Source organism: Lygodium microphyllum, chromosome 17, assembly GCF_053477565.2.
Source record: "Lygodium microphyllum isolate KBCC chromosome 17, Lygodium_microphyllum_v1.1.10, whole genome shotgun sequence".
NCBI classification, from domain to species: Eukaryota; Viridiplantae; Streptophyta; class Polypodiopsida; order Schizaeales; family Lygodiaceae; genus Lygodium; species Lygodium microphyllum.
The window spans coordinates 94,455,621-94,468,142 of NC_141151.1; the positions used below are offsets into that span (position 1 = coordinate 94,455,621).

Genomic DNA, 12,522 nt, shown 5'->3' on the forward strand with positions numbered 1-12,522 from the left:
TGGCGAATGTGATGAGATGCTTTCAGCCTATGTTGAGCAAGGTTGAGTGGAAAGCACAACTGATGCTAATGAACATGTTAGGACTTTGTCTTCTCCTTCTCCAGCTACATCAAAAATACCTAATGATAACAACCCTCCACATCCAGGAGTTGGAAAGAAGGAGGCTAAGCATTGAAATGTGCTATGAGAAGCATGGAGTTATCACTGTTACAGTGTGTGCTTGTTTTGGGTTACAATGTGTTGTTTACATGGGCGCCAAAGATATGGAACGACAGGCTCTTAAAGTATTCAGAATGAGGCTTTTTGGAGTTGAGGAATGTGCTGTCGAGTTTGGTACAGGTACATTGAAAGATGTGGCATCAGAAGCAATAAGATACTTGGTTACAAATGAAGAGACTACACACTATATTATAAGGTCCGTAACTGGATCTCACCCTTATCCAATGCTGGTGAGAGATTTTCATGCCATTATTGGCAAAGAGACTTGACGATAGTGTTGCTAATGAGGGATTTCAAATGCTAAGAAGGGAGGGAAAAGAGGAGTGTGTGACGAAAAGGAAGGAAGGGGCAATGCTAATTGGGGGAGAAAGGAGAGAAAAAGCAGGGGAGGTCACGAACGGAAGAAAGGCAAACGTGAGGGAGCATGGACGGATTCTCTCTTCGTTTTCTTCTCTCTGCCACCTTTCCTATTCGGGGGAAGCTACTGGATGAATTTCTGGGTTTTGCTAGCGGCCGGTGTCTGTTCTCGCGGTGAGGTCTTGTTTGCTCAAAGCACGCTGCACAGTTCACTCACCAGGCTCTTCTATCTCGAGCTGACGGGCTTCAACAAATTCTGTGCATCCTCCATTCCTCCTTTTATGAAACACTTAGGATTGGGCGGCTTCCTGCGTGCTTAATCTGGTCTTCTTCATGTTCCGGTGTTTTTGTTTGGATCTTTTTCTGAGGATGAAGCCAGCCGCTTTCAGTTCTCTCAAAAATCTCCATTGATTACAGAAAGCTCAATTCATCTGAAGAAGGATTCTACTTTTGTGGAGAAGGAGCATCTGATCTGCTAAGAGATAAGTTTAAGATACTAACAGATGGAGAAGTCACAAAGCCCACTACAGTTGAAGTTGTAATGGGGCGTAAACTTCAGGTCCCTTTTTGGAGCTAATGGTTGTGCATATTTCCAATTTCATGAACTTTGTGAAATGCCACTTGGTGTAGCAGATTATCTTGGCCTTTTCAATAATTTCCATACCTTGGCACTGGAAGGTGTACCTATCTTTGGATCACATAATCGTGTTGCTGCATATCGATTTGTGACTCTTATTGATGTAATGTATGAGGTGAAAGCTCGCCTTCTTTGCTCAGCAGAGGCTGACCCTGTCAGCCTCTTCAAGCGGTGCATCACTGTTGCTGAAGCACCCAAGACTGAAATTAGATCGAGGCGAAGTGATGATGCCGACCTCTGTGTTGACAACGAATTGGGATTTGCCAAGGACAGGACTATAAGTAGGGGAGAGATCAGCTATTCAATGGGCCAAACAGGTCCATTAACAGGCTTCTCCACGTGTATGTAACAAACGGGAAGTTGAAGTCCAGAGCCAGAGAGAATCACCTGTAATCAGAACTATCTTTTGCCTCTGAACTTCATTGGAACAGGTTGCTGCTTGTGAGAATTTTGAGTTATGGAGAAATTTATTGAAATGGGCTTTGCCATTCCCTGAAATTCAGGACCATTTTCTTCTAAGATGTGCTGCTATTCTTGCTCTCACTGTCAAGATAACCTTTGAAGAAAACCATCAGCATTCTCTGGATCAATCTATAAAATTCTCTCTTGTAATCATGAAATGCATGAACGGATCTACATACATTAGAGCAGCGGTTGAGGAGTCTTTCAAACTATTAAGTTATCTGTTTGTGCAGAGCCTACTTCCAATCTACCCTGAGAATCAAGATGTTTGGAGTCTTAAGCAGTAGGATTCCTGAAAATTTGTTCACAGACATTATTTCTCAGCAGAATTTATCAAGTGCCAATGGAAAAACTGAATTCAAGCATCTGTATGCAAAACTGAATGTGTTCAGAATTTTCTGAACATGAGCTTCATGTAACTCACTTGACAAGAAAGATAATGTACTTTGGCATCAGCAATTCAATTTTCTTCTTGTGAGTCTCTTCCATTGTTGTATCTTGAACCCCGTGTTCTGCAGCCCTTGCGTGAACTCTACGACATTTCTGGTGAACCCGACGTGAAAGTGCTGCGTCATCAGCAAGATGGGAGACTCGCAAGAAGAGATGACAGATGATAATGTCATGAAGAACCTGTTTCAGTCATTTACCATGTATATGCAGCAACAAGTTCATGCAAAACGAGACAGTGATGCTATGGATGCCTTGAAAGCTGTCCAACAGGAGATGAAGCAGTTTAATGGCCAGCAAGTGTCAACTTACCTGCATTTGTATGAAGAAAAGATGAAGTTTTTTGGTGTTTCTCAAGATGTTTGGAGCCGCTACTTCTTGCGGATCGTGGTGCGCGCTCTTGAAGGTCGAATTGCAGAAATTCAAGAGGCACATGCAGGTTGGGCTGAATTTAAAAAGGCATTAAAAGATGAATATTTCCTGGAGGATACAGGTCTTATGAATCGCAGGAATTTTTTAGCATGGGTTTCTATGCCTAATAAGGGACTTTCTGTTACCGCTCTTCTGCGAGAGCTTGAAAGCCGTTATGATCAGTTCGATGGGACTGAACAGCAAGCTTTGGAGATGCAGAAAGTGGAGTTATTTTTGCAAGCTGCAGATGCTGATTTACAGGAAAAGTTGGATGATCTTTTGGAAGATCAAGCTACTGATTCAGGTTTAAAGACTGAGTGGAGACATGTCATTGATGCTGTGAATGCTCTTGTCAAGAAGCAGCGCAGGAGAGTCAGATTGCATCGAAATACAGGATCAGTTCCTGAAAAATCCTTGGAGACTTCTTCTTCTACCCCTGCTACTTCTTTGCCTAAGCCTACTCCTCCTGTTATGAATCCACCAGTTCTTGCTGCTCCAGTGCCCTTATCTGTAGATGATGTTATTAAAGGCTTGGCGGATTTGACGATTGAAGCAGTCAAAGCTGAAGTTGGTAAGTTAAAGGAGCAACTTATGTCAGTACCTGCTGTAGCACCTGCTCTAGTGACTGCTTTTCCAGCTGGTCAAAGAAAAGGGCGACGATGTATTTGGTGTGATAGTACAGAGCACCAACATTGCAGAGATTGTGATGCTTTTCAGGAAGCACGTAAGAAGAATGTAGTGTTCTGGGGACAAGATGGGAAGATATGGCTGACAGAGACTGGCGCTCCTCTTGACACGAACTTTGGTAAGGGAGGTATGAAGAAGCTTGTTGATGATATGGCTGCGCGATCAGCTTATGTGAGTGTTAGAGGAGATGCTTCAGCTTTTGGAGTCCAGCTTGAGCAGAAATCTGATGGAGACTCTGCTTTATGGTCTTCCGCCTTGGAGATAGCGAGAAGAGGGAAAGTTCAAACTTCTACTATGACTTGTGTGGGCTCTAGCATCCGAGGAGAAACAGGATGGGATTCTCTTGTTGACAGGTATTCTATTTTTGCTTATATGGCTAAAACGCAGGGTTTAGATGCCATGGTTGAAGAAAAGAGAAGAAGAGATGAGGAGGGTCCTAGCTCCTCCAAAAAGACTAGAGGGGGTTACTTTGTTTCACCACCTGTTACAGCTCCACCTATGTCAAATTCTCCAGCTCAAACAGGTTCTGAACAACCAATGGGAGACAAGCAGAAAGAAAAGAGGCAACCAAGAAAAGAGCCAGGATTCAAGCTCTTGTCAGACCTTGATATGCAAACGGATATGAGTAAGATTTTTCATGAAAGAATTTTGAATAGTGAAGTCACTTTTACTGTTGGAGAGGCTCTTGGGATTGCTAGAAGAGAAATACAGGATCAGATGCACGATCTTTTGCGGAGGAAACGACATGCGATGGAAGGACCTGCTTTACAGGGATTGTGGCATGGAACTCTTGGGGAAGAGCATGATGATGCAGTGATGGTTGAGAATGCTTCTGTTAATTCGCAATTGGAGAAAATAGTGCAGCCTATGCAGTATGAAGATGATGAGACCCCTATTCTCATTCCTCGCAGTCATTTTTCACGAAGTCATTGGGCTAGAGCAACCACTGAGACAGTGGTAAGGATTGGAGAGAAACAAATTCCCTTGATTGCTTTAGTTGATCATGGTTCTGAGATTAATCTTATTGCTCGAGGTGTTTATGAGAGTGGCAAGTGGCCTATGGATGCAGAGCATGGCTGGCGCATGAGAGCCGCCAATAATACTTCTGGTGATATGTATGCTGCTTGTCCGAGTATCAGAATTTCTATTGGTAATGTTGAAGAGGATTATCATTGCTTTGTTCAGGATTCATGTTCTTATCCGATTATTCTTGGACAGCCTTTCATTACAGAAGCAAGAATGGAAACAAAAGTGATGGATGATGGGTCAGCTTATGCGCGGATACGCAGTAAAGATGGTATGCGAGCTGTTCAGTTTATGACTGTTGGGGTAAATCATCCGAGGAACAGGGACTCCTTGCGTGAGGCACCACTACCTGCAAAGGAGTTGGATTTTCATTAGGTACCGCTGTCTTGCGAGACGCCAGTGGTACGGAGCGGAGAAAAGAGGAGATCTCGCCTCCTGGCAGCCAGTCTTTCTCCAATAACTTTGTTGGGTTTACTTCAGATAGTTCAGTGAGTTATCAGAAAATTTCAGATTTGCCTAGAGCTGCCAGGCAGTACATTGGTCGTAAGGAGAAAGAGTTAAAGAATGCAGGTATCTTGCAAGCAGAAGAGCATGTGGATGGATTGTATGAAGGGATGTCTTATGCAGATACATTGTTTGAGATGAGTGCAATGCTGAAAACTGATGTATGCAAGGGTTCAAAGATCATACCTGTGCAAACCTTGGATATGTTTCAGGAAATTTCTGGTTTTATGCTGCAAACAGAGTTAGAGGCTGAGAAAACTCAGCAAACTGAATTTATGGCTGATCTTGATCAGCTAATAGAATTGCAGAGGGCTGAATCCATTCAGCCAACAGAGTTGAATGCAGAAAAATTTCTGCATACAGAGTTTCAGGATGCATCTATGCAGTCCATAGAGCCGAGGGCTGAATTCATTCAGCCAACAGAGTTGAATGCAGAAAAATTTCTGCATACAGAGTTTCAGACTGCACCCATGCAGTCCAAAGAGCTAAAAGCTGAAAATTTTCAGCCAACAGAGTTAAATGCAGAAAAATTTCTGCATACAGAGTTTCAGACTGCACCCATGCAGTCCAAAGAGCTAAAGGCTGAAATTTTTCAGCCAACAGAGTTGAAAGATGCTAAAAATTTGCAGAAATTGCAGCAAAGGAAAGAGTGCTTGAATGATGCCAAGGTTGACACAAAATATAAAACAGTTGATAAGAAGGTTAAGCCGGTTGCAGGCCCGCTTCCTTCTGATAGTGATGAACAGATTGAAAAAGCTATGAAGCAGCCTATGTTGAGGGATCCTGCAAATATTGGACATAAGTTTACAGCTGAAACTCTTGCAGAATTGAAGATTGGAAATGAGGATTTTTTGCTTCCAGTGGAAAAAGAATGTTTTAGAGAGATGCTTGGACGTCATGGTAAGGCATTTGCTTTCTTTCCACATGAAATTGGCTGCATTAGTCCCGAATTGGTTGCACCTATGGTCATCTTCACTGTTCCTCATGTACCATGGAATATACGTCCTATACCTGTGCCTAAAGCACACTTGCCAAAGCTGATAGAGTTGCTGAATGAGAAGATTAAAATGGGGATTTTGGAACCCTCTTCTGCACCTTATTCTAACAGGTGGTTTACTGTACCAAAGAAGAATGGTACTTTGAGATTTATTCAGGATATGCAGCCCGTGAACAAAGTGACAATCAGGAATGTGGGAACAGGTCCAGTTGTGGATGAATTTGCTGAGGCTTTTGCAGGACGAGCCATCTATTCACTAGGTGACTTGTATTCAGGTTATGATCAGTTTCAGCTTGCCTTGGAAAGCAGAGATATTACTACTATGCGGACACCTATTGGTCTTGTGAGGATGTGTACCTTGCCTCAAGGTGCTACAAACTCAGTTGCTCATATGATGAATGCTATGCATAGAGTTCTTCGAGACTATATTCCTCAGTATACCATGCCTTTTCTAGATGATGTGCCTATTAAGGGTTGTGCAGAAGAAGAAAAGAAAGAAAGTCTTGATTTGTGTGGATGTAGACAGTTTGTGGCTGATCACTTGAATGCTTGTGAGCAAATTTTGACACGATTAGAGGAGGTAAATTTGACACTTTCAGGGCTGAAATCTGTCTTTGCTGTTAATGAAGTCATCATAGTTGGGCATATGGTTGGATATTATGGCAGAAAGCCTTCTCCTGCAAAGGTGGATGCCATAAACAGGATTGCAGAGTATTGCTCAACTACTTCAGAAGTGCGGAGATTTGTGGGAGCTTGTGTATTTTACATGATTTGGATTCCTCATTTTGCTCATATTGTAGATCAGCTGCTTCGAAAGGGGCAGAAATTTCATTGGGATGAGAAGCATTCAAAAGCCATGCGTAAGCTCAAGAAGCTGTTGCAATCAGCCCCCTACTCTACGCAAGGCGGATTATCAGTGTGGACGGCGGATCATGTTGACAGTTGATACTAGCCCTATTGGCATAGGTTGGGCTGTGGGACAGGATGATGCTGATGGAAATAGGTATGCTATCCGCTTTGGAGCTAAAGTTCTTAATGAGCGACAAAGGAGATACCCACAGATCAAAAGAGAGTTGTGGGGAGTAGTCACTGCACTGAAGTGTGATAAAGGGTATTTTATTGGAGCTTCAGTTATTGTGGAAACAGATTGTTTGCCTTTGCTTGGCATGATTACTAATTGCTCGACTACTTCAGAGTTGTTTCGAAAGGGGCAGAAATTTCATTGCGATGATGAAGCTGATGGAGAAACAGGTTTACTAGAATCAGAAGATGGACTTGACCTGTTTGTAGAGTTGAATGATCCTGGATAGTTGGCACATCCGGAGGATGCGCAGGTTTAGAGGGGGTGGATGTCGTATTGCTGCGCATTCGAGGTGTGTAAACCATCCAAAAGTTGTGCATGGGATTTGGTACTTTGTATATACTTAGTTGTTGTGATTACATTTATTTTATGCGTATGAGTATAGTGGGGAGGAGTTGGAGACAAAAGTGGCGAATGTGATGAGATGCTTTCAGCCTATGTTGAGCAAGGTTGAGTGGAAAGCACAACTGATGCTGATGAACATGTTAGGACTTTGTCTTCTCCTTCTCCAGCTACATCAAAAATACCTAATGATAACAACCCTCCACATCCAGGAGTTGGAAAGAAGGAGGCTAAGCATTGAAATGTGCTATGAGAAGCATGGAGTTATCACTGTTACAGTGTGTGCTTGTTTTGGGTTACAATGTGTTGTTTACATGGGCGCCAAAGATATGGAACGACAGGCTCTTAAAGTATTCAGAATGAGGCTTTTTGGAGTTGAGGAATGTGCTGTCCAGTTTGGTACAGGTACGTTGAAAGATGTGGCATCAGAAGCAATAAGATACTTGGTTACAAATGAAGAGACTACACACTATATTATAAGGTCCGTAACTGGATCTCACCCTTATCCAATGCTGGTGAGAGATTTTCATGCCATTATTGGCAAAGAGACTTGACGATAGTGTTGCTAATGAGGGATTTCAAATGCTAAGAAGGGAGGGAAAAGAGGAGTGTGTGACGAAAAGGAAGGAAGGGGCAATGCTAATTGGGGGAGAAAGGAGAGAAAAAGCAGGGGAGGTCACGAACGGAAGAAAGGCAAACGTGAGGGAGCATGGACGGATTCTCTCTTCGTTTTCTTCTCTCTGCCACCTTTCCTATTCGGGGGAAGCTACTGGATGAATTTCTGGGTTTTGCTAGCGGCCGGTGTCTGTTCTCGCGGTGAGGTCTTGTTTGCTCAAAGCACGCTGCACAGTTCACTCATCAGGCTCTTCTATCTCGAGCTGACGAGCTTCAACAAATTCTGTGCATCCTCCATTCCTCCTTTTATGAAACACTTAGGATTGGGCGGCTTCCTGCGTGCTTAATCTGGTCTTCTTCATATTCCGGTGTTTTTGTTTGGATCTTTTTCTGAGGATGAAGCCAGCCGCTTTCAGTTCTCTCAAAAATCTCCATTGATTACAGAAAGCTCAATTCATCTGAAGAAGGATTCTACTTTTGTGGAGAAGGAGCATCTGATCTGCTAAGAGATAAGTTTAAGATACTAACAGATGGAGAAGTTGCAAAGCCCACTACAGTTGAAGTTGTAATGGGGCGTAAACTTCAGGTCCCTTTTTGGAGCTAATGGTTGTGCATATTTCCAATTTCATGAACTTTGTGAAATGCCACTTGGTGTAGCAGATTATCTTGGCCTTTTCAATAATTTCCATACCTTGGCACTGGAAGGTGTACCTATCTTTGGATCACATAATCGTGTTGCTGCATATCGATTTGTGACTCTTATTGATGTAATGTATGAGGTGAAAGCTCGCCTTCTTTGCTCAGCAGAGGATGACCCTGTCAGCCTCTTCAAGCGGTGCATCACTGTTGCTGAAGCACCCAAGACTGAAATTAGATCGAGGCAAAGTGATGATGCCGACCTCTGTGTTGACAACGAATTGGGATTTGCCAAGGACAGGACTATAAGCAGGGGAGAGATCAGCTATTCAATGGGCCAAACAGGTCCATTAACAGGCTTCTCCACGTGTATGTAACAAACGGGAAGTTGAAGTCCAGAGCTAGAGAGAATCACCTGTAATCAGAACTATCTTTTGCCTCTGAACTTCATTGGAACAGGTTGCTGCTTGTGAGAATTTTGAGTTATGGAGAAATTTATTGAAATGGGCTTTGCCATTCCCTGAAATTTAGGACCATTTTCTTCTAAGATGTGCTGCTATTCTTGCTCTCACTGTCAAGATAACCTTTGAAGAAAACCATCAGCATTCTCTGGATCAATCTATAAAATTCTCTCTTGTAATCATGAAATGCATGAACGGATCTACATACATTAGAGCAGCGGTTGAGGAGTCTTTCAAACTATTAAGTTATCTGTTTGTGCAGAGCCTACTTCCAATCTACCCTGAGAATCAAGATGTTTGGAGTCTTAAGCAGTAGGATTCCTGAAAATTTGTTCACAGACATTATTTCTCAGCAGAATTTATCAAGTGCCAATGGAAAAACTGAATTCAAGCATCTGTATGCAAAACTGAATGTGTTCAGAATTTTCTGAACATGAGCTTCATGTAACTCACTTGACAAGAAAGATAATGTACTTTGGCATCAGCAATTCAATTTTCTTCTTGTGAGTCTCTTCCATTGCTGTATCTTGAACCCCGTGTTCTACAGCCCTTGCGTGAACTCTACGACAGCGTAGCGGTGCTGAAGCCTTATGAGGGAGTGGATTTAGTGGTCTTGGTGCCACAAGCAGTAAGTTAGGAGAAGGTGGAAGCTTTAGTGCTCCCCTTACTCCCATAAGCCAGTCTACATCAAGTGCGGGAGGTGTAACCCCACCGTCCCCTATTTCTAGTGCAAATCCAATTTCCGTCATGGCGCAGCCTATTGCAATTCCTGCAAGAACTACGGATTTGCGGGCTCTAGGTTACCCACTACCCATTTTTAATGGGGCTAGTTGAGGAAGATGCGGAACTCCACATCAGGGAGTTTCAAAAGCTGATGTTCAACTGTCGCATCCAAGAAGAAGGACATTTAATGATGTTCTTTAATATCACTCTTAAAGGAAGAGCTGCCATATGGTATCATGGTTTAGAAGCCGGAACTATATTGAACATTGATGCATTTTATCGAGCTTTTCGAAGGGACTTTGCCCCTGAAAGCGGTGGGCAATATTGGTTGCATGTACTTAATGTAACCCGCCAAGAACCACACAAGGACATTCGTGCTTATGCAAAGAAAATAAAAGAGGTTTTCCGTAAGTTGGACACCTCTATTCCTATCCCCGCAGCTGCCCAATTGCAATATTTACTACATGGTTTGGACTTCAATATTCAGTTGAGCAGTTGAGTAGTGTCCCTTTGGGGGATATAGATACTGCCATTACATGAGCACAAGAAGTGGAATCCCGACTACAAGCAGCCTATGCCTCTCGAGGCAATTTGAATATGGGTCTAGCATTGGGAAATAATATGGTGACGGCCAATGGCAGTGGTAGCCCAGGGATAGCAATGGCTAATCCTAATGGGAGAGGGAACATGATGCAGAATGTGGCTTTATTACCAGCTCCCCCTAGTATGTCGATGCCTACATGCAGTCAAATGGCTCCAAATGGTGGAGGCCAGGCAGTTAATTCTAATACCATGCCTGTGGTTCAACAACCAGTGCATAATCAAATTGTTAGGCCGATGGAACGACAGGGTAATGATCAAGCTACAAGTTGAGCGCTTCCAATGTTCTCGGCGAGGTTAAGGACATGATGAAGCATTATACCGACATGATTACTGAGCAGTATCGACAAATAGCCATTGATGTTAACTTCCTTAAAAAACAACAAAATTTGATAGGAAGTAGATACCCAGATGAGGTTGCACCTTCGAGGTTTAGCTGCAAATGGTGTGGTGGGTAACATTATCCACGAAATTGCCCAAATGTCCTGTGACATTTTGGAAAATCCGGCCATTTAGCAGTCACTTGCTGGAGTAAGATTAGTTCCCTCCAGCGAGGTAGTCGGCAACCAGGGCCTGTTAATCATCGTGCGCAAGGAAATGATTCCCAGCGAGAAGACGGGCCTAAACAAATACTCCAACGACCAAAGACTACAGTGGAGGAGCTGCCTAGTGGTAGTGGGGTTAGTTTCATTGAGGCTGTGCATGTTAATGACGCGGAAACCTCTAATCTGCAAGCGGTCCTTACAAGAGGTCAAAAGGGTAGAGAGGCCGACAAGGATAAGCCTGTCGACGGAAACCCTAAACAAGGCGACAAAGGAATGCAAGTTCTGGATCCTGCCATGGAAGAGGGACCTTTGAAGCCCGTGGAGAGCAAAGCCGATGCTAAGAAGGATAAGGAACCATCAAGGAAGAAGGAGAAAGTTAAAAAAAAGGCAATAAAGCCGGTTCAGTGACCTAAAGAGCGGATGGTTTGGCGTGAAAAGCGAACTTTACCGAACTATCATGAATTCGATTTGGCGAGCTCTCTTTGCGAAGTCAAGCCAAATGTGAATCTTTTACAGCTTATTAAGCTTTCTCCAGGAGTACGCAAGGAATTTAGAAAGATCCTGCATACCGGGTATATTGTGGAACCTTTGGGTATTGCGCGAGTTGGGGATGACTGGTTCGAGCATGCTGAGAAGCATTGCCCAAGGGTTGCAGCCTATGTCGATGGGATATTAGTAGATTATGCCATTGTCGACACTGGATCATCTGTTAACATTATGAGTTCTAAACTAATGGAAAGGTTGGGTCTTGCGATCCAGAAAGATACCTCCACAATTCTCAGAATGGCAGATGATAGTTTGAGACAACCAGAAGGCTGCATTACTAAGGTCCATGTCACTGTTGCAAATGTAGAATGCATGTTGGACTTTAGGGTGATTCGTTTGCCAGGGCGTCCAAGTTACCAAGTATTACTTGGATGACCTTGGATCTTGCAAGCGGACTGCCAAGTGGATATACCCACCGATCGGCTGATATTCGGTAGAGATGCTCAGCGCATGGTGATTGATGCCTATCCCGAGTCCCCGCAGAGTGAGAGAGCTCCTCTATCTTCCACAGAATTGGAGACATTAGAGGATTTATCCGCCAGTGAGACATCATCGAGTGATGAGTAGAAAGAGGGATCACTTTGAACGAGCCGATAGAGGCCCAAGATCATAAAAGAGATGCAGATGTTATCGAGCTAGACCTTGGCACGCCAAATGATTCGTGGCCAATCAAATTAGGTTCTATACTTAGTTCAGCAGAAAGGGAGGACTATATGTCCCTAATTCAAAAATTCCACGACATCTTTGCTTGGAGTTATGATGAGCTGAGAGGCATCCCTCCCAGCCTGGCTGTTCATACAATTCCGTTGAAAGAAGGCAGTCGCCCTGTACGTTAGAAAGTAAGGTGTATGCCTTTTGAACTGAGGGACGGGCTGTTTGAAGAGTTACAGAAGCTTTGGAAAGCGGGTTTGATTTTTCCTGTACAACACACAGAATGGTGTTCGCCAGTAGTGATCAGAAAGAAGAAAAATAATCAAATCCGATTATGTGTGGATTTCAGAGAGCTAAATAAGTAGACAGTTAAAGACTACTACCCATTGCCATTCATTGACCAGATTTTGGATCAATTAGCGGGTAGGGAGATATATTCGTTTATGGATTGCTTTGTAGGATATAACCAGATGGCAATTGAGAAGAGGACAAGTTGAAAACAACTTTTATTACTGTCTTTGGTACTTTTGCATACCATGTGATGGCCTTTGGTTTATGCAATACGCCTGGTTCGT

General features: G+C 43.3%; 1 pseudogene; it reads left to right on the top strand.

Annotated features, from left to right (window-relative positions):
* The first annotated feature begins 248 nt into the window (after nt 1–248).
* Nucleotides 249–2,077, top strand: LOC148022156 (uncharacterized; annotated as a pseudogene).
* Nucleotides 2,078–12,522: the final 10,445 nt, after the last annotated feature.